General features: G+C 52.3%; 1 protein-coding gene across 1 annotated transcript in view; it reads left to right on the top strand.

Moving 5' to 3' along the window:
• Positions 1-24,405, top strand: part of Slc25a37 (solute carrier family 25 member 37) — a 39,124-nt gene that overhangs the window by 729 nt on the left and 13,990 nt on the right. The window lies entirely within an intron of this gene.

Here is a 24,405-nt window from a genome sequence, read left to right as displayed (position 1 = left end):
GAGGCCGGGTAGGACAAGTGGCGAGTGCCGCTGGCCTGGGTGGTGGCGGCGATGGGGCTCCAGGGAGGCGGGTGCTGCAGCCCTGCACTGTCTTACCACGCCTGCGGTGCGCGGTGGCTGAGCCTGCCCTCACGTGCGCGGTTTCTGATCCTAAGAGCTCACGATGGGAAGCTTTAACCACAACCACGGTAGCAGAAGAAACGTGGCCCCAGTCGGGTCGCGCGCCCGCTGGCCCCAGAGTGTGCCTGTTGCGCCCCAGCTGGTTTGGGGGACCAGCGGGTGGCAGGGGTTCTCTTGGTTGGTTCGTGGCAGCTCTTTGCGGGAGGGTACTGGTTCATTGACGCCCTGTGTGATCCCCCTGTGCCTCTTCCCCAGAGTTCTGGCAGTTGAGCAACTGGGAGGCAATGAGACCTGCAGTTGACATTTGCCTTCTTTTGCTTGCTGGCAGGTGGGCAGATGAGGAGTGGGGGAAGAACTTGTTCTATACATCCTGTACTGTGGATTGTGTCATGGGCGCCGAGTTTGACCTGGTCACTTCCCCCGGTGGTTTTATATGCATTTATTTGTAAGAAGGCAACTTCAACAGGTGGGATTTGCCTGTTATCCTGAGAGCTGTCTGTCCAGGTAACTGAATGGCCAGGAGAGAGGTACAGTGAGTAATACTAGTGCTGACTCTTACACATTGCACTTTTAGAGGCATAGCTCATCTCATGTGTAAAGCAATTTTGGAAGTTAACAGATGAAGCAATGCAGGCACAGAGAGAAGAACTGGTTAGCTTTCCCTGACTCACAGCCACCGAGTCCTCTGGTTGCAGCTCCAGTGTGCTTTGGGGAACTTGGGACCTTCTCAAGTGGTCAGGTATCTTTCAAGGCAGAGCGCTCTCACCAGCACCTGTGCCCTGTAGTGGATGCTGGCCCTACAGGAGCAAGTTTGAAGACCAGAGGTCTAACTCAGGGTTTTCTCAAAGGTGGCAGTCAGTGGCTGGTCCTGCACTCATAGTAAGTAAGAGGCCTACATCCAGTGCACTGAGTGGTCTGAGTCATCAACCCTTCTGTCCCTCCAGTGTCCCAGTGGGGAATTGGAGGGACGACTTTTCCTGCCACTGTTACCAAGGGGATGGGGGAAGACCTTGTCTGTTAAATTTACCAAGATCTTCCAGGAAAGATTTAGGATAGATGCCAGCTGGCACCGGTGTGGAAAGAACCCCTCAAATGAAGTAAAACTTCCAGTATTTGAAACTGTAGTTTCAAGTACCTTGGGCAGAGTCTGGGGAAAATTAGGAGCCAGGAGATGTAATCTGAGCAGGCTCCAGACCCACTGGTGTCTTGGAGACAAAAGCTCTGTCAAAGGAATCCTGCCACCTTTTTTGGCCCGTGATCTCTTTTGCCTTGAGTCAGTTCAGAGCTTCATTTTAGCATATTTTGAGGGTTAGAAATAGTCATGCGCTTGAGCTCCATTTGACACTGGAGGCATCTGTCTCTGTTTGAGTTATGTGGTCTGGGTTTGGTTCTCCCTGCTCCTTCTTCTGCCTGGAGACCTTAGTGTTTTGATTCAGACCTTGCCTGTGTTCCTGGCGCTGCTTTCCCAGCAGTTTCACTGGTGGATGGCTTAGCATGGTATGTGTGGTAGGTGCTGTTCTGTCAGAGACTCGTCACTGTCTCTTGCTGTATAGGGCTTGTCATAAAGTAAGGTCTCCGGCTAGTGAGGTGATAAAATCTTCTCATTATGGCTTTCTGACTTTGACTCCAGATAGTGACTCTGGGGGCTCTGCCGTTCCTGAGCACACAGGGTTGGTTGTAAAGAGTCTCTTGTTTTCCCCTGCAACTTTCTTGGGAAGGGTAGAAAGAATTCTTTTATTCATTAGTTTTTTTTTGCAGAGACAAAAGGCACAGAGAAGTAAGTGGCACAAGCAAAAGTGGCATGATCTTAGGCAGGGTGGCAGCTGAGTGCCAGGGTCTAACCAGACCAGCACGAGGTGGCAGGGACATCTGTGATTCAGTGATGGAAAAGCTTCACTTGGGAGACACAGCTCGTTTCTCTTAGATATTCTGGAGGATGGAAGACCATGAGTAATCGAGTCAGGAGACCTGTGTTGGACTGCCAGCCCAGCTTCCGACCTGTTTCTTGCCTTAGGTATGGTTCTGTGCCTTAGCTTTGTCATGGGTACAGTGGGAGCTGTGGACAAGTTCAGCATTTGTGCCTCTTTGATTCATGACTGCTTTCTCTGGATACAGAGTGCCCGTTGTCCTTTAATGTTTTGAAATTTCAAAATAAATTATTAAACTGAAAGAATCAGTGCAAATTGTATTTTGGAAGGAAGAAAAATTTTCCTTGAGTTTTGAAAGGCTTTTTTTTCCCCTTTAATTTTTTTTTTTTTTTTTTGGTACTAGGGATTGAACCTAGGGGCACTCACTGAGCTACATCGCAGCCCTGTTTTGTATTTTATTTAGAGACAGGGTCTCATGAGTTGCTTAGCACCTTGCCATTGCTGAGGCTGGCTTTGAACTCACTATCCTCCTGCCTCAGCCTCCCAAGCCGCTGGGATTATAGGTGTGCACTACTGCTCCTGGCTTCCCCTTTAATCTTGTCATTGTTAAATGAGTGTGTTAAGTAGGCCTGCTTTCTTCCATTTTTCTGTTCTTGGAAGTGTGGGTCGTGGAACCCAGCCCTCGTCCTATTGAACCCTGAGACTGCTGAGCTGCTTGTTTTGTCCTAAGTGCAGAAAGGCAGCCTCACTAATGCTTAAGGTTTTGATATTAAAGTTGCTTTTTCATGAGATCCCTCTCACCTCCCATTGTCACTTTAATGACCCATGTTTTTGAAACTGTGGTTCAGTAGTGGGCTCAGCGTTTTTAAAAAAGACAGTTTGGTGAGAGCACAAATACGAGCAGGCATGGCATGCAGTAAGAAATGCTGCTTGGTGAAATTCCATTTGGGCTGTGTGTGTGTCCCTGGCTGCAGTGTGAATTGCACTCCTGGCTGGGGGCTATGGTCAGAAGCATGTGAGCCTCATGCTCCAGTGTCTCTGTTGCTCCCACAGTCAACAGCCTTGGATTGTGGTTATTTAGAAGACTTGAGGCAGTTTTCCTGCCCCTTCCTGTGTCTTCTCCTCCTTGAGTCCCCACACCAGGTGGAGGACATGAGTACTCATTCATTTGTCAAGGGCCAGGCTGCTGGGCCCTTTGGCTGCCCCCAGGATTATAGTGGGCAGCAAAGGGATACCAAGACAGGGAGTGCAAGGTCTCTGTGGGTCACTTGCTCAGTGGTGGTCGTGACTCACTCTCCAGCTGGGACTGAGCAGCAGGTTCTCCAGGAGCCACTAACCGGTGTTCCAAAGTGGCAGTTGGTATGGTGGCATTTGGGGTGGAAGTGAGAACCCCTGGCCTGGTCAGGAGTGCTCAAGTCTGTGGGGAGCATGCCAGGTGGGTGGAGGAGGAAATTCCAACCACATTAGGTACAGCGCTGTGGACCATGTGGAGTCTGCCTGGTGAAAGCAGGGGCAAAAGGAAACAGGAAAGATTTGAAATGGGGACTTCCCTGACCCTTTCACGGCTCTTCTGCTCAGCTCCTGGGGCGGCCCTGCCCTTTAACTCTCCTAGGATGACCCTCCCTCCAGGCAGGGTGTAGAGGGAGCACGGCTGAGCTAACAACGTTCACTCTGGTACTGGTGGCTGCCGAGAGACACTGGACTCCTCGGTGACCTCATGATGTCCACAGGGGTTGCTGAGCCGAGCTTGGGGCAGCACTGGGAGAGGCTGGTGCCAGGGCCCTCCTCAACTTGTGTGTTCTCTGCTTGAGGCCTCTGCAGTGCAGCAGGCTGACTGGTAGGAATCCCTGGGGTGCCAGCAGCTGCCAGAGCCCCCTCCCACCCACCTCGGAGCTTTCCAAACAAAGTACAATCCAGACGATACCATTCAACTTTAAGAGGGCGTGAAATCCCAAATTGCTCTAGTTCCTGGAACAAAATTATAGTGATTTCTCCCTTTCCCTTCCCTTGTCTTCTCTCCTCTGAATTCCTCTCCTCCTTTCTTTTCTGTCCTTCTTCACTGGAAAGTGCTTTTTTTAAAAGGTGAATTGGGAGGGTGACATGGAGTAAAAACAGGCAGTTTTGAATTCAGACCTAGCCCTTCTCTCCTGACTTCCCAGGTGCATGCAGTGCCCATCTTCAACATATGCACCCCATCCCAGAGCCGCCACTTGGCCTCCAGGTGTCCATTTCTTCTGCCCAGATGTGTGGGTGGGTCAGGCTGGGTGGGGCACGACAGTTGGAAGATGGTGTTCGAGACTAAAGTGAACAACGGAGGGGGCCTCAGCATTTTTTTTTTAATTTAAATTTAATTTATTCTCTTAACTGATACATAAGCCTCAGCTTCTGAAAAGGAAATGGCATTCAGTGGAGAGATTTAATGGGCTATGCTGCTTAACTACATAGATAATGTGCCTAGGGATTGGGGACCTGTGTGGCATGGAAGGAAGGGGTATATTTCTTTTTTTTTTTTTGGTACTGGGGTTTGAACCTAGGGACACTTAACCACTGAGCCATATCACCAGCTATTATTATTTTTTATTTTGAGACAGGATCTTGTTAAGTTGCTGAGGACCTTGCTAAATTGATGAGTTTGACATCGAACTCATGATTGATCCTCCTGCCTCAGTCTCCCCTGCTGCTGGGATTACAGATGTGTGCCACCCACCGTGCCTGACCAGGAGGGGAGCATTTCCTAAATCTTCTTTAACTTTCATTTGGGTCCTTTCTTTTTACCTGTGGCCATGTCATTGAAGAGGGCTTTTGTCCCATCTGCCGTTTGTAGCAGTGACCCATCCCTGGGCTTCAGTCCCACTGGTCCTGATTTATGGTTTCTGGCGCAGTTGTCCTCTCTGACCTCTCCAGTGAACTTACCTGTGTGTCTCGCAGCCCGTGGCAGTCTCTCTGGAACCCAGAACTTTCTGGCTGTTTTCCTAGCTCCCATAACACTCAGTTCCTTCTTGGAGAATTTTTTCGTTTTTGTTCTAATGTGCGTCAGTGCCAGCTGCAGGGTTTGTGATCCTCTTCAGGAGGCCTCCTTGGCCCACAGCCTGCCCACCTGGCCTGCGATCCGCCGACTGCATAGGCGGGATGGGTCCAGTCACTTCCTCCTCCTTGAACTGCACACACCCCAGGTCTCCCACTGAGCCAGATTCCTCCCGTGCTGTGTTTCACATCTCAGTGTTTGGCTTACCTGGCTGGGCAGAAGTCACTTAGCTCTTCGGAGTTTTAATTTCCTTATCTGCAAAATGGGGGTTCTTGCTTTCTCTTGCTGACCCCACTCTCTGTTGCTCCTTTCCTTTTTCCCTTGTGAATATCCTCCCCTAGTCACAGAATGTTCCTTCCACCTCCCATCCTGAAAGGAGACTGGCTCCTCTTCTTAATGGTTAGGAGCATGGACCCTAGTGCCAGCTGCCTGGGACTGGGCCCTAGTTCCCACCCATGTTTTACCATGGGCAAGTCTCTTGACCTCTCTGGGCCTACCTGTGGAAGGGGAAAGAGGGTACTGTTCTCTAGGTGGCTGGAGGGTTCGGCCTGCACCACTCCTAGGCCAGCACGTGGGGTTGCAGCCTCTCCAGGAGGCCTCCCGTGCCTGCAGCCTGCCTCCCCAGCTTGCTCTCCAGGGATCTGCTCTTCCTTCTCCTCCTCCTCCTGTCAACAGGGTGGTCATAGTTATGTCCCCTCACTCTCTGGGACTTTGACGACTGCTGCAACAGATTCCTTCTCCACTGCAGACTGAGGGTCCCTCTTGGTCACCACCAGATGATGTCCCTATCCATGGCCTTTGCCTCCATGTGGTCTTGTCCTAACCCAGAACCTTCCCAGCTCTAGGATCTTCAATTTAGATGCCTCATAGTCTGGACCCCATGGTCCTTTGCTGCAGCTGCTCTTGGGTCCTCAGTTCCTCTGCCCTTTGCTTCTTCAACGCCAGCTAGCCTTGACCTTGACCCTGAATACCCCATCGGTTAGTTGGGCAGCCAAGCCCTTTAGGAACAGCTCATACTCTTCCTCTGTTGGTGTGCCAGAGGCCCTGAGCTCTGCTGTCTGTCCTTCCACATGGCTTGGTCAGCTGCTTTTGTCCCCTATGGCTATCTTGCTCCTCAGCCTTCCCAGCCCTCACCGTCTTCAGCCTCAGCGGACGTCTCCCTTCCTGTTTCCCAGAGAGACCAGGCCCCTAAGCAAATTCGTCTTCCCATCATTGCCCTTCCAAGCTGTCTTGTCTCCTGCCCCCATCACAAGGGAACAGGCGTCCTTCCTTCCTCTAAGGTGAATCAGCAGAGGCAGGGTGATGTGTACAAACCACCCTGACACACCTTAATTGGAGCTGTGGCTCTACCCATGGGACACAGGATTAACCCCTGCAAGCTCAGGCTCCTTCTCTGCAAAGTGGGGACATTAACACCAGCACTTGCCTCATAGGGCTGTTGAAAGAACTAAAAGATTTCATTTAATCTATAAAGCTCTTGCTGTAGAGCCTGGCATCTAAGTTGTCAATAAGTGGGGACAGTGGTGGTCATTCTTGTTACCCCTCTCTTGGGTGATGCAGTTCCAATGTCCTTAGCCACTCCCTTCCATTGGTTTCTTAAAAGTATTTCTACAGGTCTGAGCCTGTCCCGGCAAACCACCAGCTTCTCACCTGGTCTCCACGTCCAGAGGCCACTCCAGCTCTTCCTCCTGTAAGTAAACTTGTGTGTTCCTTTGCTTCCTCCTTAAAATAACCAGAAAGGACGATGGGCACACGGTCTCTGCTGTTCCCCCTCCAAACCTCGAGGACAAGGAAGCCCCTAGTGATCTTGCTGAGCCCCACCACTCGTCTCCTGGCCCACCGCTGCTGACCCTCCCCAGGGCACCTTGGATAGGGTCTGCTCCCTTCGCTGGTTTCCCTCTGTGAGTCTGGCCCTTCCTTTGTTCCCGTTGTCCCTCCTGGGTCCTCACAGTTCTGTCCTCTAGTCTCTTGTCTTCCCTGAGTGTCTGCGTCTCAGTTTCCTCCTGGGTCCTGATAACTCCCAGATCCATATCTGGGGTGCATGCTCTCTGGGGAGTGAAGCTCCAATGGCTCTGCTAGGTGTCCCCTCGGCTGCCTCACAGTCTTCTCCAGAGGGAGCAGGGCCAGATGGACATCTCAGCCTTTCCCTCAGGCTGTCCCTGGACTGTGCCCTCCCTCAGCACCTGGGCATCACTTGGGGCTTTTCCCTACCCTTGCCCCAGAGCACAGAAGGTCCCTGTGTGTCTGCAACACCTCTTGCATTTGTTTCCTCATCCCGGCCCCCCACCTTGGTTAGGGGGACTCAGATTTGTCCTTTACCTTGGGGGCTTTCCTTGATCACTCAGATTGAAAGTAAGCACCCCCCCCCCCCACTGCACTTTCCTTGTCTGCTCTGCCTTGTTTTTCTCTGTAGCATTTATTCCCTTCTAGCCTGCACTATGGTCTGCTTATTTAGGCTGTTTGTATTTTATTTATATTATTTATATTGCTTATGGACTCTTTCTCCTCCTTAGAATGTAATCATCAAGCAGGCAGAGGTCTTTTGCTCTTTTATTCTCTGTATACCCATTGCCAGAGAAAGTACCCAGCGAATAGTAGGTGCTCAGTAGGTGCAGGGGGAGTATACACCACTGCAGTTCATTCTGCAGATCATTCATAGCTGGTCCTGCTCACTGTAGTCTCAGAGCCCTCCAGCTTCCTGGTGGGCAGTAGTTTCCCCGTCTGAATTGATGGGAGTGACAGCCCGGCCTTCTGTACAGGTCTGTGTACTGCATCTAGTTAGACCACACCGCCCAGGTTTGCAGTGTGCACCACTGCCACTGTAGAAAGCTCTGTGTGCAGGTGTGAGGTCACGGTGTTGATGATCAGACTTCGATCCTTCTCTAGAGCTAAGGTCAGCTCTTTGGCCTGAGAGACCCAGCTCATCCTCCGTGGGGAGCAGAGCCTGCCTTTCTGGTCTCCGCGGCTCATAGCTGGTGCTTTCTCCACCCGATAATCTTCCACTGCTTTACATGACCAGCATGTCCTCTCCAGGTGGAGGAGTACCCAGCAAACAGTAGGTGCTCAGAAAGTGCACGGGGAGTATACACCGCTGCAGTTCCTTCTGCAGTTCATCCTCCACTGGTGTCTGGCACTCGGGTTGAGTGAGCGAAGACGGGGCTGTTTTAGTGAGACGCAAGACACCAGCAGACTAAACCAAACCAAACAGACCAAGGGCTAGTTTTTATTTTGTCTTTTTTTCTTGTTATTTTGAATTCTTTTTAGTCTATAATGTATTTTGGCCACAAAAAAGACCACCTCTGCTCTTTGATTTGTCTTTCTTTTTTTCTCCAGCAGGACCCGGAAAGCAGCAGCTACCCGAGATGAAACCATGTCTTGATTCAGCCACTCATTTCATTCCTCATTTATTTAGTCCCCTCTTTGCCAGGCCCTGTGCTAGTCACTGAGCTACAAAAATAAGAGTTCCTGGCCCACATTTCCAAAGCAAGCATGCTCCCTAAAATTAGACCCTGAGCTCAGGCCGCAGGGCTGGCTCCCCTAGGAGAGAGAATTGAGAGAACTGCCTGAGTGGATCTGCACAGTGGTGCCCTCTGATGCTCAGGCAGCACATTCCAGAACACTCTGCAGGTGCCTGAAAGCCCAAACGTTAAGGAACCCTGCACACACTGCGCTTTGTCGTGTACATCACGCTTATGATGGCACTTAACGTACACCTCAGGTGCAGCAGGAGGTTAGCAACTCATAATAAAGAGAACAGTCGTAACAATGGGCTGTAGTAAGTTACGTAAAATTCATGAATGATTTCTGGCATTTTCCATTTAGCATTTTCAGACCACGTCTGACTGCAGGTAAGAAACCATGGAAAGTGAGACGGCAGAAGGGGGGGGGCTGCTGGGCTTCATCTGGGCTAGAAAGACAGCTCCTGGAGTCGTGGCACCGTGCCTCTTGGAGTGTGGGGCTCCTTCTGCCGGAGGAGTCAGTGATCCTCACCAGTGCACCCCGTCTTCTTCCTCCTGAGGTTGTTGGTCCTTCTGGGAGCTCAGGTTGGCTCACATGGGGGCCTTAGAAGATGTCCCCCACCTTGCTTGTAACCCCAGACAGGCCAGGAGGGTCGTTGTCTGGTCACTAAGAGGTGTTGCGGTTTCACATTCATGCTCTTCTCTGTAGAGAAAACAGAACATGTTGAAATAAGGAGAAACCCCAGCCGTGGCCTGGTTGAAGCAAGTTGCATAACAGGCTTAGGAAATGTCTGGCCCCTGAGGGTCGAGCCCAGGGCCTGAGCCTGTGTCACTGAGAGGACTTCCTCTGCATCCTCTGAGCCTCTGGATCCATCCCACAAAGACAGCAGAGACTGAAACCGGGGACCGGAGGACGGGGACTGGAGGCTGGCTGTGCAGCCTGGGGAGCCTGGGGAGCCTGCTGCTGGTGGAAGGCCAGCCCCTGTGGCTTGCTGGGCTGGACGGCTGTGGCCCCCTGGCAGGACCAGGAGGGTCCATTTGAGATGCTGCTGTGCTCAGGGGATGGAAGGGCTGTGTGCCTGTCAGGCTTGTGCTGGAGTTGAGGCTTCTCACCACACCAGGGGGCAGGCCCTATGTCGTTAAGTCCTGGTCCTGCCACTAGCCGGCTTGGAAATCTTGGGCCAATCATTTCTCAGGCTGGTTTTCTCCTCGTGAAACTACATGAATTGACTCTGCTTTACTTTTGTGACAGGGCTGTTGGGAAACTTAGGTAAGATCATGTTCGCAAATGGCTTTTGTAAATCTTAACACACTAAACGAATGACACGTTGTATCAGAGGCAACGTGTTTAACAAACGGAGCTATTCAGGCTCACAGCACAGGCTCTAGGGCCAGACTGCTGGGGTTGGGGTTGGGGTCAACTTGCTGGAACCTTCTTGTGCCTTCTCTCTCTCATCTGTAAAATGGGGATAATGGTACTCATACCCAGAGTGTTGTTGGGAGAACTCGTTGAGATGGTGCGGCCAGTGTTGACAGCAGTTCCAGGAACATGCAAATGCTTAGTTAATATCAGCTCCTGCTGTCATTTCCCAAAGTGTCATTCCCGGACTGCCTGGGTGCGTTGTCTATTGCTGCTGAGATTGCATGGCACAGTATTTTTGGAACATTTTAATCTCCACTCTGTCATTTGATCCCCTAAGCTCTCCCTGGAAGACAGGAAAAAGCTTGGGCTATTTCTTATTTCATAGATGAGGAAACTGAGCTTCAGGAAAGTGACACACCCGGGTCGCAGGCCTGCTGCAGCACAGTGGCTGGAGTGGAGGTGTGAGGAAGGGCATCTGTGGGTGCGAGCAGGTGCAGGGTTCGGGCAGATTAAGTGACCGGCGGACCTCAAGCTGGGCCTGGGGATGAGTGGTAAGGGCTGGGCTTGCCGGTGGGCCTAGCTGCATTCTGGGAGGGAGCTCTAGCAGGAAATCATGGCATCCTGAAAGCATCAGCAGGGCTCTGATGTGTGGTTAGGAGTTTTTCAGTCACATCCTCCAGTAAGGAGGACAAGGGGACCATGACGAATGGTTGTTGCTGCCGAATGTTTTCGGCTCTGGCTTCTCTCTAGGGGACACATTGCTTTTCCTTGGTCCCTTCTTATTACAGCAGGGAGCTGAAGATGCACTGAATGTGGAGATTTGAACTCGGGGCTGTCTGCGGATTCCTATCCAGATGACAGCATGAAGGTGGCCTACTGGGAAGAACACGGCAGCGTAGGGCTGCAGATTCTCATCAGAAATCAGGAAGAGTAACACTGTCCCCCACCTGCCTTTCAAGTACACTTACTGCATCTTGGGGAAGAATATCGCCAGCTACCTTACCCAGGGTCTCCCATCTCCTCTCCTTACCCAGGGTCTCCCATCTCCTCTCCTTACCCAGGGTCTCCCATCTCCTCTGTCCCGTCACCGCCTTTTCAGCTGGGGACCAGGAGAGGAGGTTCCTCAACCCAAGAGTGCTGGGGAGGAGGAAGCCAGGGACCGAAGGGCAGAAGTGTGCCCTGGGGCTGGGGCAGAGCTTCTGGGATCATTGTTTTACGTATTCACTCTTTTTTTTTTTTTAAATATTTTTTTCAGTTGTAAATAGACACAATACCTTTATTTATTTACGTTTATGTGGTGCTGAGAATTGAACTCAGGGCCTCACACAGGCTACGTGAGCGCTCACTGAGCCACAACCCCAGCCTACAGGTTCACTCATTTTTTGTGAGAATCTCTATCCCTTTGAGGGCTATGCAGATGAGTCTGGGGATGTCATTGTGGGGAGGGTCCCTGGAGCACAAAGGTGACTTGAGCCTCTGCCCTGAAGCGTCTGGGCGTGTTGTGGGTGCCTGGGCTCTTTCCTTGCTGCGCTCTTGTTTGTTTCCCTTGCGGGCTTCTCTGTGGGGATGTAGGTGCCTTTGTGTCCCCCACCCCCCTCCCACTCACCTGGCCCTCCTCTTCCCCCGTGACCAGGTTGAAGGTTTTGCAGGTGCCCTACCTTCCTGGGGCCGGGTGCTGGGAGTGTAAGGTAGAGGGTGGGAGCTTGGCTGACTGGGTGGAGGGTGAGCCTCTGACTCCCGCTGCATCCTGGGTGCGGGGTGCCCACTTCCCTGTTCTCTGCCCCAGCCCAGGAGTGAGGATTGTGGGTGTCCCCAGACTGTCAGGAGCCTGGATTAAAGTTGCTGGGTGGCCAGATGACCAGCTCCACAGAGTCGGAGACTTTGCAAACGAGAGATGCTGCCCGAGCCCTGCACGTGGGGGGGTGGAGGGTGTTTCCAGCTGAAGGTCCCGAGCTGCTTCCCTTAGTCACTGTCCTTCTGGTTGTCTAGCTGTTGGCTTGCCCGTGCTGCCGCGCAGAGTCTCGGCAATGCCCCTGCCTCAGAGGAGTGGAAAGGCATTTGTGGAGATGGAACTTGTTCCCCTGGCCATCACCAGATGACCATGCTAATCACAAAGTCGGGGCTGGGGGGTTATGACCACGTGGATCCCCCGGCAGGGAGGACAGATGTGTCAGTGAATCATTCCTCTCAGGGTGACACACCATCCTGATGCTTGTGGGGAGGGGTCAGAAAGGCCTGACAAGTACAGTAATGTCTCAGTGTCTGTGTCTAGACTTCTCTGCGAGTGTCACAGTGGGTCCTGAGACACCTGACCATCTTTGGGATGCCTGCACCCCTGGCACTCTGCTTTGCGGGTGCCACCTGAGAAAGCTCTTGTGGCTTGGGGTTTCTTTTCTTCCTTGTCGCGAACCGCCGTTCAGGACTGCCTGGTGGCTCGCAAGGAAGCCAGTCCCCTCAGAGACTGAGAGCTGAGGAGGGCCGAGACAAAGAAGGGAAGGAGGACAGGCTGTCACACCGAGCTCTTCTGCACATAATGGTTCATATTTAATGGGTAGCAGGAGTGACAAATGTCAGCTACAGCCGCGTTTGGATAAGCGGCTAAAAATTAAACACGGTCATGTGATGCATGGTGGTTTAGGGTTTGCCCGAGTGGCCTTTACCAGCCAGGTCACACCTTGTAGGGTGAAAAGACACTTGAGAGAGACAGTGTAGGTGACAGCTGTGTCTTTCAAAGGACAGAGACTGATCTGGAACCATGAGCTCAGTGTATGTGGGTTCTTTGTCATTTTTGGACGCTAGTGGTATAGCTGGACAAATCCTCCTGTCCTCTCTATCTGCTTTCAGCCTTCTTCTCAGAGTGTGGAGGCTTCTGTGAAGACCAGGGTGTGAGGACTTTGCCCTTGTCTCTACATGGCCACTATCAGACAGAAGCTCCCGCACCTAACGGCTTCTAGAGACCCAGTCCCGTTCCTCCAAGAGGCCAGTCCAGGGACACAGGCACAGCCTGCCGACCCTGACACTACTTCTGCATGTCTGTCTTCATGGAGTCCCCAGGAATAGGACAGGACGCCTCTGTTCTGCAGTCTGTTCCCTGGGAGCTCTGAAGGAGGGCAGGCTGGGGCCTTCTCTAGGGGCTGGCAGTGTTTGGCAGGAGAAAGTGAAGACTGGGCCTGGCGGACGTGCAGCTAAAGAAAATGCCCTGGAGAAGGAGAAGAGTCTGGAAAGGGTCAAAGCCTAGAGTGTGGGTGAGGCTGGGGAGCTCTCTTTTAATGGGACTGTACTCAAAATGTTCTTTTCTGCATGAACTGTGTGCCTACACCCTTTTGAATGGAGCCCAGGCCTGTTTCTGGTAGAGCCATGAAACATTTGCTGCAGCAAACTCTGAGCTTCCACAGAGGTTTACTCCCAGATGTTTAGGGGGTGAAAGTATTATTACAACAGCAAAATTTTTTTCTCGTGAACCTTGACTTCTCGGGCCACACCTGAGTCTTCATGTACCCAGGAAGGGGGAGTGTTCAGCTCACTTCTCTGAAATAATTGAAGATTTATAGCTGGCTCTCAGAGCATCAGGAACATCTGAGTTTTTATTGTAGCTGTGATGTGATAACAATAAAAAACACATTTGCAAGTTGGAATGACTCCTCGCTCCTTCTTTTCTTCCACCCAAATCTAAAGTCTGAAACGGGTAGAGAAGTGAAGGTGCCATTTGTCACTGTGGGGTACACATCGCCACAGCTGTAGGGGCGGCAGGTTCCATTCACCATTGGAGCTAGCTCATTCCCTCTCTGACTGCTGAGAGGTGACGATGACACTTTGCCTGGCCTTGAGTAAGCATTCCTGTTTTGAGCTTCCTTTCAAGGATCTTTGTGTTTTCTGATGATCCATTCATGAGAAAGTTTCTGGAATTCTCTCTCAGTCCCTGAAAGCTGGGCTTTCAGCAGAAGCTGCTTCAAATTGGAAGCTGATTTTTGATCTCTTGGAGCAGCCAGAGTTGAAGGGACCAGAGCGCACCGGGAGCCTCTTTCCACCCTGAGCTGGCCGGCGCTGGGTTGTGCCTGGCCCTGGAGATAGGGAAGGAAAGGAGGGGAGGTGGGCTGCGTGGGCCTTTCTGTATACACACGCAGATCCTTGCTTTTTAGGGAACATTGTGATTGGATTGAGATAATCAGGGCCCGTCCACTGAGTGGCCCTGGGAAGAGCAGGTGGCTTACCTGAGCTTCATTGTCCACATCTGTGAAATGGCAAGATTGAGTCAAACTCAGTGGTGTCCTGGGAAGTTTCCTGTTGTAAAATTTCTACTCCTTATTCCTTTGGGGTGCTGTCTGAACTTGGGGGATGAAGTATGGACTCACAGACAGAAGCACTTCTGCATTGAAGAGGAAGCCAAGGAGACATCTGTGTGGATTCTGTGGGGGATCAAGACGTGGGGAGAGGAGCCAGCTGCCCGTGTCCCATTTGGGGCCCTGCTTGTCCCTGAATTCCAAGTTGCCTGCCTAGAAATGATAGTTTATTCTACTTGAAACCACCGCCACCAACACTTTTAAGACTTCAGACCTTTCATTCAGGCAATTTCAGAAATGCTGAATATTGAGGCCACAGCCCTGACCTGGAACCCAGGGGAGAATGTGGCAGATGCTTCTGGAAAGCCCTGTTTATAGCTCTCTGAGTCCTTCCTGCTGGGACCTTTCACAAGTTCACCACCAGGAAGCTGAGTCATTGAGGGGTCAGCCGGCATGGCCAAAGGTCATCTGGCGCTGCCAGCAGCACAGACACGGACACAGATGGGTTGGCCGGGCATTTGGGGGGAGCAGCAGGGTGGAGGAGCTGCAGAGGTTCCTGGCAGGTCTCCCCACATGGGGGTGTGCCCTCCCTGGGGGTTTCCCAGCAAGAAACCGTCTCCTGCTTCATTCACCTCATTTCTTCCCTTTGTTCCTAAATTCAAGGCCAAGGTCAGAGCCAAATAAGCACAGTGTCGGGGTGAAATGAGTCCTCTTGTGATGCCAGAAAGGCTCCATGTCCTTGTGCTGTACCCAGGGGCCTCTCAGGGCTGGTCCTCACCCCACCTGCTGCCTCCTGCCCCAAGCCCTTTTCTTTCTCCTGTGCTTCGTGGCCTGCCCAGCCTAGGTGTCCACTTTGATGTCCCTTCCAGGACCTCCAGGTCTAAAGTAGGTCCCCTGCACCTTTGCTTTTGCCTCATGCCATTCAGAGCTTGAAGTTTTTTCTTTGTATGAATTTGGTTTCCTTTTTCTTCCCCAGCTAGACTCTGAGCACCCCCGGGCCAGGGCTCCCCTAGGCCATCACCTCCAGCCTCCAGCAGCACCCTGACATGTAGGTGGTAGGTGGGTCTTTGGGGGCAGAAGGAGCCTACCATTTTACCGCTGAGACTTCTGCTTCTGGTTCCTGTCTCTTTCTCTTTGGGAACCCTGCTGTTAGGTGGCTTTGTTTTAAATTACTTTCCAGGAGAGAGTTTTTGACAACCTGAGATCCTACCCACAGTGGAAGGTTCCTGACATTCACTCTAGCATCCAGGAAAACCTAAAAATGACTCTCCCTAAATCATATGGAGTCATTTGTACACGTCGTCTAGCTTAAATTTAGCAGGTGGGTCAGAGGCTGAATGCTGTCTCCCGGGTGCTCCTGCTGGTGTTTCTGATACGTTGTCACCTTTGTCTGGTGTGAAAGGTAGAAAGCATGTGAAGAAAGAATGCCTGTCCCTGTGAGCCGCAACTGTCCCTGACGCTCCCTACGCCAGCCTGTGTCATGCACATAACATGATGGTAGTGACTGTAGGAAATCTGGCTTTGGAAACATCTGGACCCCTGGTTAGGCCTCTAGCACTCCCTGAACTCTGGGGTGCAGGTTTGATGGTGGTCACATCCTCAGCCATTTCCCTGTGTGCCAGGCCCCAGATGGTTCCCGGTGTGCTCTGCCGGGGTGACACAGATCCGCAGCAGGCAGCCGGAGTGTGGGAGGGCTGAAGGTCCTGCTTTGTGGTGCCTGTGGGCGACACATACCTGGTCTTGAGATTTTCGTGTGGTTTATCGAGTGGGTGTTTTAGCGAGCTGCGTCCTGGGATCCAAGGTGCCAGCGGTGAGCAGTGTGCTGCCCTTCCTTCCTGGTTCTCTCCCAGCTCTCACGGGAGACAGACACACAGGCGCATCACCGGATACAATTATGAGTAGAGGAATGAGCAAGACAGCTGGCGACGGGGTTGCTTTGTAAAATCCTTTTCTCAATGGATGATAGACTCGTCATGGGCAGGCTTCAGAGGCGTGGTGTCTGTCAAGGGCGTGGAAGCTGGTCTTGTAGAAGCTGGCAGAGCCACGCCTGGCTTGGAGACATGCTTTGAGGGCCCAGCACCCCGCCCAGCTCATGCGGCTGCAGGCCCTGCTGCTCTGCCAACGCCAAGGGCAGTGTCTAGAGCCACTGGCCTTGCTGCCCATTGTCTCTCACACACACAGCTGACTGGTTTTCGTTAGCTCCCCTACGCCTGAGCACTGGTGTGCTAGTTCCTGGGTGCTACCTCTCTGGGTGGCATGGCCAGCATATGCTGGGGAGGGAAGTGCTGCACCCTTGGGTGGGTGGGGTGCAGGAAGGAAGAGGATCAGCTGTGTCCTCAGCATTTTGTCTTCCGTTAAAGCTTGCCTTCTGCCCAAGAGCCCTTGGGCTGACCTTCCAGAAGCTTCCTTCCATAACAGGCTCTGCAGCTAAGTGCTGCTGTGTCCATAGATTACACTGTGCATTTGAGACCCCTGGCGGCCTTCACCTGAGACAGACAACCCCAGGGGACTGTTTGGTTGTGCTGGGATTTCAGATCCTGAGGAATATCTGGAGTGAGCTGTAGATTAGACTTAGGATTTTTAAAAATTGTGGTGAAATTTAATGCTCTTCCCTTTTTAAAGTATACAGTTTGGTAATGTTAAATTCTTCCATTGTTAACACAACCAATCTTAGAAGTCTCTTCATCTTGCACAGTTAAAGCTCTACCCCTTAAAAGCCAAGTGCCTATTTTCACCACCCCCAGGCCCTAGCAGCCCCCATATCACTTTCTAACTTTTTGAATTTGATTCTTGGAGCTAGATACCTCATAAAATTGGAACCACATGATATTTGTCCTTTGGGGACCAGCTTATTTCACTTTGCATCAGGTCCTTGAGGTTGGTACATGTTGTGGTGTGTTGTTTTTTAAGGCTGCATCGCATTCCATTGCATGGATAGACCATATTGCCTTTATTCATCTGTTGATGGATACTCGGATCACTTCTTCCTATTGGCTGTTGGGTATAATCCTGCTGTGAACGTGGGGTTGCAAACATCTCTGAGACTGTGCTGTCAGCTCTTTGGGGTATGGACCTACAAATGGACTTGCTGGACTCTGAGATCATTCTGTTTTTAATTTTTTGAGAATTGCATTGCTGTTTTGCATAGCAGCTGCACCCCTTTCCTGACAGTGCACAAGGCTTCCAGGTTTTGTGTCTTGACACAGGTGTTTTTAAGCCTTGAGTAGGCCTGATGCACGGTGACGTACTCCCCTAAATGAAATGCACACTCAGGCCCGTTTGTTTTTCAAAGGCTCCACCAGAGTCATAGATTCAGAATGTTCAAGACAGGAAAGAACCTCCTTAGAGACAATCTATTAGCACCATTTATTATTCTTTCAACATGTATTTGCAGTTGCAATAGATGGTGAATAAAATATAAGAAACCTCCCATCCCATCGGACTGTGTGCTGGGGGAAGTAGGTGTCCAGAGAGGTGAGATGATGGCACAGAGTCCCTCTGGGATTTGGTGGCTGAAGTGGGCAGGAATTTAGTCTTTGACTCTCAGAATGGTTCTCCCTGTTTAGGCACACATTTTGGAGGATCACCCCTGTCTGATAGAGTGAGATGTGTGGTGTAACACCTGTGGACTGTGATGGACCTCTTCCAGAATTCAGGGAGCCTGCCCCTTACCCCTTGCACCCAATCCCTGAGCCGGGGAGGCCCGGGTCCTCCAGGGTTACTGTGAGGCATGGATGAGGGAGGCCGAGTCCACTGAGGGCTCCCCTGTGCCAGGTCCTGCAGTTGACCTTAGCCCTCACCTGGCTGTTGCCCTGGGGCTCTTTCCCGAGGGTTCAGAGGGCAGGGAGCCCTGAACAGGGTGAGGGCCTTGTCCATGGTGGTGAGCTTGGCTGCACCAGATCCAACAGCAATGCCGGGGAACCTCGGTCCTCAGGGTCAGCCTGGCCTGATTAGAACTTGTCAGAGGTCCCCAGAATGGCCCCTGGCCCCAAGCAGCCAGGCCAGGTGAGCGAGCTGCCCACAGCACTTTTGTTTGGGATTCTCTGTGCCTGTGTAAACTAACACCAGTGAGTGCCCTCCCCATTAGCTAACCAAGTTTCCTTTGTTACATAATCAGGCTTGATTGAAGCAGGCCTGCCCATTCATTTAGAAAGTATGAGGGAAGGGTGAATGCAGGAGCCTCAGAGTCCCTCGGGCAGCAGTGGGCCCCTCCTGACCTTGGACGACTTCTTGTTAAGTGAAAGAGCAGAGTGGAGTGGCCGCCTGGGCCATGGTAGTGTGAGCTGGTGTGGTGAGCAGTGTTTATGGTGGGCTCGCTCCCCCGCAGGGCAGGCTCTGAGGGCATCTTCTTGCTAAGCAATAAGCAGTGAGGGGATTCCTTACTCATGAAGGAATGAGTAAAAATGGCCCCTTTCTAGGAATTTGCTATTTATCAAAAACAAAACAACCAGAAACAAAAGCAACGGGCAGATGCAGGCCAGATCCCAGGCTTAGGGCCTTTAATCTTCACCAAGACCTTGGAAGGTAGGCACTACTGTGAGCCCCTCTACAGATAAGTCACTCCAAGATAAGTCCCTTGCCTAAGGTCACACTTGGAGAAGGAGGAGAAGGAAGCAGCCGGAGCTGGCTTCAGATGCATGCACAGCTCCAGAGCCTGTCCTGCTGGCCCTCGGCCTTGCTGGGCCTGTACTCAGGTCACCGCACCCTGTGAGCTTTGCTCGTCAGAGGGGATTGGATCAGGGTTTCATTCCTGTGAAATTCACACTGTGGCTTGGAATCCCTAAAACAGTGCCCTGTGGCTGGTATCTGTCCTCTGGAGCCCTGATCCTATTCTGTTATCAAACAGGATTCATTCTAAACCTGCAGTGAGGTCCTTTGTGTGTTACCAGCAAGCAAAGAAAAATATCCACTCAGGCACACAGTGACAGTCCTCTTAGTGTGAGAGTCTGGGCTGTGTGTGTCAACAGAGGAGGTAGTGGTTCCCTCTCCCAGGCAAGGAACACACTGGAGCCTTTCCAAGGGTAATTGCAGTGAATATAAACATTTATCGAGCACCTACTGTACAAGGTAATGTACGTGCTTGTGCTTTCTTGTTTCTTCATCCCAGGGAACATATGGAATTGGGGTTTCTGTAGTCAGGGAACTCAAGTTCAGAGAGATGAAGTAATTTACCCAAGTTTATGCAGCTAAAAAATAGAGTAGGATTTCCATCACAGGATCTTGAAGACTGGGACCATCCTGTGTCCTCAGGTCTTAATCATGACATGTGGCCTAACTATGACTGCACAGTTCCCATGTGATTGGATTAGTGAATGGGTGAACCTCAGGCCTGTCCTCTTACGCCCAGCTGCCCCAGCCGTGTGCCCAGTGCCCTGAAATAGGCCCTGAAATATCTCCCTCCTCCCACCCCCATCTCTGTGGCGTCTCTGTGGCATCTCTCTATTAATCTGGTTTTCCCAGCCAGGATGCAAGTTCCCTAACACCAGGCCCTGTGTGGTGGTTGAGCTAGATTGTATAAGATTCTGTGTTTGGAAGTTTTAGCCAAGTGTGGTTGGATGATTGACAGAGGGGCAGGGTCCCTCACTGACTGGCTTTGGGACCCTGGGCCAGTCACATTACTGTTTTCTCATTAGTGAAACAAAGGGGTTCAGAACTCTGAAAGCAAGTGCAAGCCCACAGGGAGCACCACCGTGCCAAACACGACGGCAGGGCCACTGGGGCCACTTGCCCCGGCTGGGTTGGTGTGCTCCTACAGGGCTTCAACACAGGCTCCTGCTCATCACAGCAAGTCCACCTCTGTGCCAGGAAAATAAAACAGTTTTGAGGGCGAGGCGTTTCTCCAGTTCTCCTCGGACATCTTGTCCTTACTAGTAAGTGGATGTTTATAAGCCAGTGACAGCCACAAGACTGGCTGAGTCAGCGGGAGGCCCTGAGTGGTCCACTTTACTAGCGGTGAGTTAAATTCCTTCTTGGAAGCAGCCTGACTGCTCATTTCAGTCTTAGCCTTTGAATATTGCTCGAATTTGAATATCCCATCCTAAACACATTGAGATTCAGTTGCATGGAGAGGCAGGATCTTTAAGAGGTGACGAGTGATGAGGATCGGTGCCATCATTGTGGGAGTGGGTCCTGTTGAAAGTGGGAGTTTGGCTCCGCCCTCTGCGTCTTCCCCATGCTCGCTGCCCTTCTGCCTTCCGTCATGTTAGGATGTAGCACAGAGGCCTTGCCAGCTGCTGGCACCGCGTCCTTGTACTTCCCAGCCTGCAGAGCGTGACTCAGATGGGCTGCTCCTGTTCTGTCTGCTTGGTGACTTTCTGTTATAGCAGCAGAAAATGCACTGAGAGAAATACGAGTGCCAGGCTCCCGTCCCTCCAGATGCCCTGCCTGCCTGTGACCTCGGCAGGCGAGTGGTTCACACTCTTTTTCAGGAGGCAGAATAGGTTTGTGTTGAACCATTTCTCAGTCCCATTTGGGACCAGTGGTCAAACCGATGGCAGAGATTATGGGACAGAGTGGAGCCCTGTGATCTCTGGGAGTGAGCTGCTGTCTTTGCCTCTGAGCATCTGCTTGCAGACTGAGCATAGATGAAGCCCCACCCCCCTAACCTGGACTGCAGGAACATTAGCAAGTGAGGATTTAGGTGACAGACACAGGGCAGCTCTCTCTTCCTCAGGCTGGACACATAGGAAGTGGCAACATAGGAGCAGAGCATATTGGGGACAGAAGGGGAGTTAGAGATCACACGTGATCCCTCAGCATCCATCCCTTTGTAAGAGGTCGGGTAGCCTAATGGTTAGGTGCAAGGCTCTAGAGCCACGTCACCTGGCTTCCAGTCCTGCTTCTCTACTTTGTGCCCTTGAAGCAAGTTGCTTAGCAACTCTGTGCCTCAGTTTTTCCGTTTGTAAAATGCTGCTAGTATTACTATTATTATTTTATAAGTGGAGACACTGAGGGCTCAGAAAAGCAAGCAACCTGCCTGAGGGCACATAATCTGTTCGTGCAGCTGCAGGACCTGTGACCCAACCCCCTGTTCTTCTTACCAGAGCCGGGCAGGTAGGTAGGAGTGAACCTGCAGCTCAGGTTTCCCTCCAGCCCAGTGCCCACTCTCCCTTTGGGTGAGGTCACCAATTTCACCCATGAAATCCCAGCCCTTTTACTTGGAATCCTGGGAATTTACCCCACCTGTAGGGCAGGGATCATTTAACCCTTTGGGGCAGGCCATAAACAGGATGTTCTGAGAGTATCCTGGGTGTGCGGGCCTGGGCCAGGTATGGGCTCTGTCATCCTCTCGGCTTCTGCTGTAGATTCTCTAGAGAGGGGGAGGAGCCAGTCTGGCTCCTGGGCCAGGAATGTAGGAATGGCATCCTTCCAGCCACAGGCGAGGCTGCTGAGCTGTTGCCCTCTGTACAGAGCGAGGCCTAAGTGGCCTGTGATGTTACCAGGACCTCGTGAGTGGCTGCAGCTTCGGAGAGAGTGGCCAGCCCGTCCAGTGGCCCCTCTGGCAGGGCCTCTGTTGCCTGGGCCACCCCCTGCCAGGTGTTGGAAGGCCTGTCTTGCTTACTGTCGGCGTCTTGTAGCTCCTGTCCCATCGCTCTCGTGAGCTGTATGTAGCCACGGAAAACACCTGACCGACACTAAATTCCAGACTCCTCAGCAAGGAATTCAGGGCCTCCTGGAGTCTGGCCCCAACCTGCCCCTCTTCTAGTAGACACATGGTGACCATCGAATGCCCCGGCAGCCTCCTGAGCCTGGGTGGTGCTGCCTTACCTTGGTGTGACGTTCCCCTGTGCACCACGCCCAGCCACCAGGCCCTGTTGCCGAGAATCATCCAGTGTCCACACACCCCACAGCCAGAATTGTTCTCTTCCCCTCCAGGCCATGTTTGCCTCCCCCCCCCCCAAAGTAAAATAGTCCAAAGAATCAAAGAGAACAGAAGGGACCATAGTGACAACTCTTTGTTTTCTTATAGGTCCACATACTGTCCCTCTTCATAGGGGCAGTTTACATGGCTCTTTTTCTGGCCACCCTCTCTCTTGGGCATGATCTAGGCTCTGAACCCCTACACCATGGCCACCGCTGAGGCCAGTGTCCAGAGGAGGTGGGGTTGGTGCTGTGGGGCTTCCTCCGTGGGAGCCCAAGGAACCTGGCTATCCTCATCATGTGGAATTATCATTTTCCACCAAACACACGATGGGAACTCTTCACTTAGTCCTTTTGCCTCCCCAAACAGCAGTGTCCCTCAAAACCTGCCCCAGCGGGCCCTGGAAGTTGCAGGAATTTTGTCTGGAGAGCATGAGTGACAGGTGCCACTGATCCTTTGTGGTCCCTGCCCCATACGTCAGAGACAGCAGGTGACCAGGAAGGCCTGGCTGTGAATGGCGAATGTGACGCTTCTGAAGTTGGGACCCCTGAGGGACGTCAGTGAAAGGCAGAAGAGCCCGCAGGAGAACCGTTTCCTCCCACCACCCCCAGCAGCAGGACCCGAGTGCTGAGGGAGGGCCGTGGCTTCTGTGGGTGAGCAGGGACATTGACCTGGCGTGGCCTGAGGGGGCAGCATGTCTTCCTTCCTTCTTGAATCCCTTTCTGGCTCTTTCCAGTGAGCTGGCCTCTGTGTTGACACGTGGAGGTCCTCAGTAGCAAATCTCCGGAGCGCGTGGGGGAGCGTCTTCCAGTGCACCTCCCGGCGACAGCACAGTAAGTAGCCGTCCTCCCCCCACCTGCTCTTTGCAGAGCGGGGACTAATTTGGGGATAGTATTTTCTCTAGCCACTGTCCACATTTTAAAAGGCCCAATTTTCCTTTTGGCTTTGTGTGTGTGTATGTGCGTGTGTGTGTCTATCTGTCTGTCTTTTGGAAGATTTCTTTTTAAAGGCATGATTTGGAATTTTGACCTTCTGACTAAACTCAGATGTGCCTGAGCCTGCTGGGGTGTCGCGGTTCCCCTCAGGGTCCTTTGCGTAGCCTCTCTCTTGGTGAGCAGCATGTGGAAGGCTGCCGGATGGTGCCCCGTGCTTCACTGGTGAGCTTCTACACAGCATTTCAAAGGACCAGGGTGTGACCGTTGAGAGCCCTATTACGAGCCTCTCTCCTGCCCAGAGCGTAACCAGGGAGTGGGTTCTGAGTCAGGGCGCGGGTAGCTTTGATGGGTGAGTGCCAGGGGCTCACTGTGTTCAGTGTTCCTTGATGTGGCTTGGGCTTCTGCATTTGCAGTGTGGGCCTCTCAAGGATTCTAGAAGGTGGGACAGGGCTGTCCACACCCTGGGTGAACGTTGCTGCAGAAGGGAATCTCTCCACTGCGCACTGTGCCAGAGGTCTCTCCTCCCGCTGGCCTGCGCTGTGATCTGCAGCATGGTGTTTCAGGGGAGGCCTGGCTCCTTGGCTGGTCATCTCCTTGGTGGGCTCCCAGGTGCAGTGGAACACAGCGCTGTGGCTGGGCCGAGGGGGCAGGTGGGAGAGCTGGCTGGGCTCGGGGCGTGGCTGGGGCTTGGGCCCACGGTCAGGCGCTTTCCCAGGCTTGGATTTCATAAGCGTCAGTGCTGCTCGGTGCCGCACCCCGGCTGGCTGGGCAAAATAACCGGGGGGTGACGAATAACTTGTGTACTTGATACAGCAGGAGTGGAAGCCGTTTATTGCAGGACAGGAGCAGTATTTATACATTCCACACAGCTTATCTAATTAGCATAAACTAGATACATCAGTCAACCAATAAAGAATTTCCACACTTAATGGCTTGTTTTTGTTACTTCTCAAACCACTCCCTCTGGCATTTTGCCAGGCACCATCCAGACTTGTTTACGAACTCTAACATTCCCCTGGCAAAATGCCAGGTGTTATTTTGACTTGTTTACAGACTCTAACAGCTCGGGATCAGGCAGGATAGGATGCAAGACCTTGGAGGCAGAGGCTACCACTGTTTGGCAGTTCTCTGGTGCTTCCTGGGTGCCTAAGCCTTGCTTCCTGTCTTTGGGAGGAGGCCAGGAGCAGAGATGGCTTGGCCTGACTCCTCGTGGGAGCTGTGCGTGCTCATCGCTGGGTGCTTCTTCTTGACACCATGACCCGGGAGCCCGTGCGTCCCCTCTGTGCCCTGCACCCCAGAGTACCTGGCTCCACATGAGCGGATTCTACATTATCTTCCCTGATCCTAAAAGTGCATGTGCTTTGAACACGGAGGTGTTTTATTCATGAGAAATTGAGAAGGAAGGGTTGGGAGTCACCAGCTGCTCCCTAGCAGGCAGAGAGTCAGTGGCCCGGTGATGGGTACTGTGGGGCCTGGCCTGGGCCAGGTCCTTGGC

The sequence above is a fragment of the Marmota marmota genome, unplaced genomic scaffold (assembly GCF_001458135.2).
Source record: "Marmota marmota marmota unplaced genomic scaffold, marMar, whole genome shotgun sequence".
Taxonomy (NCBI): domain Eukaryota; kingdom Metazoa; phylum Chordata; class Mammalia; order Rodentia; family Sciuridae; genus Marmota; species Marmota marmota.
Note: the sequence above shows the minus strand (reverse complement) of the source record. Positions and strands in the feature narration are given on the sequence as shown.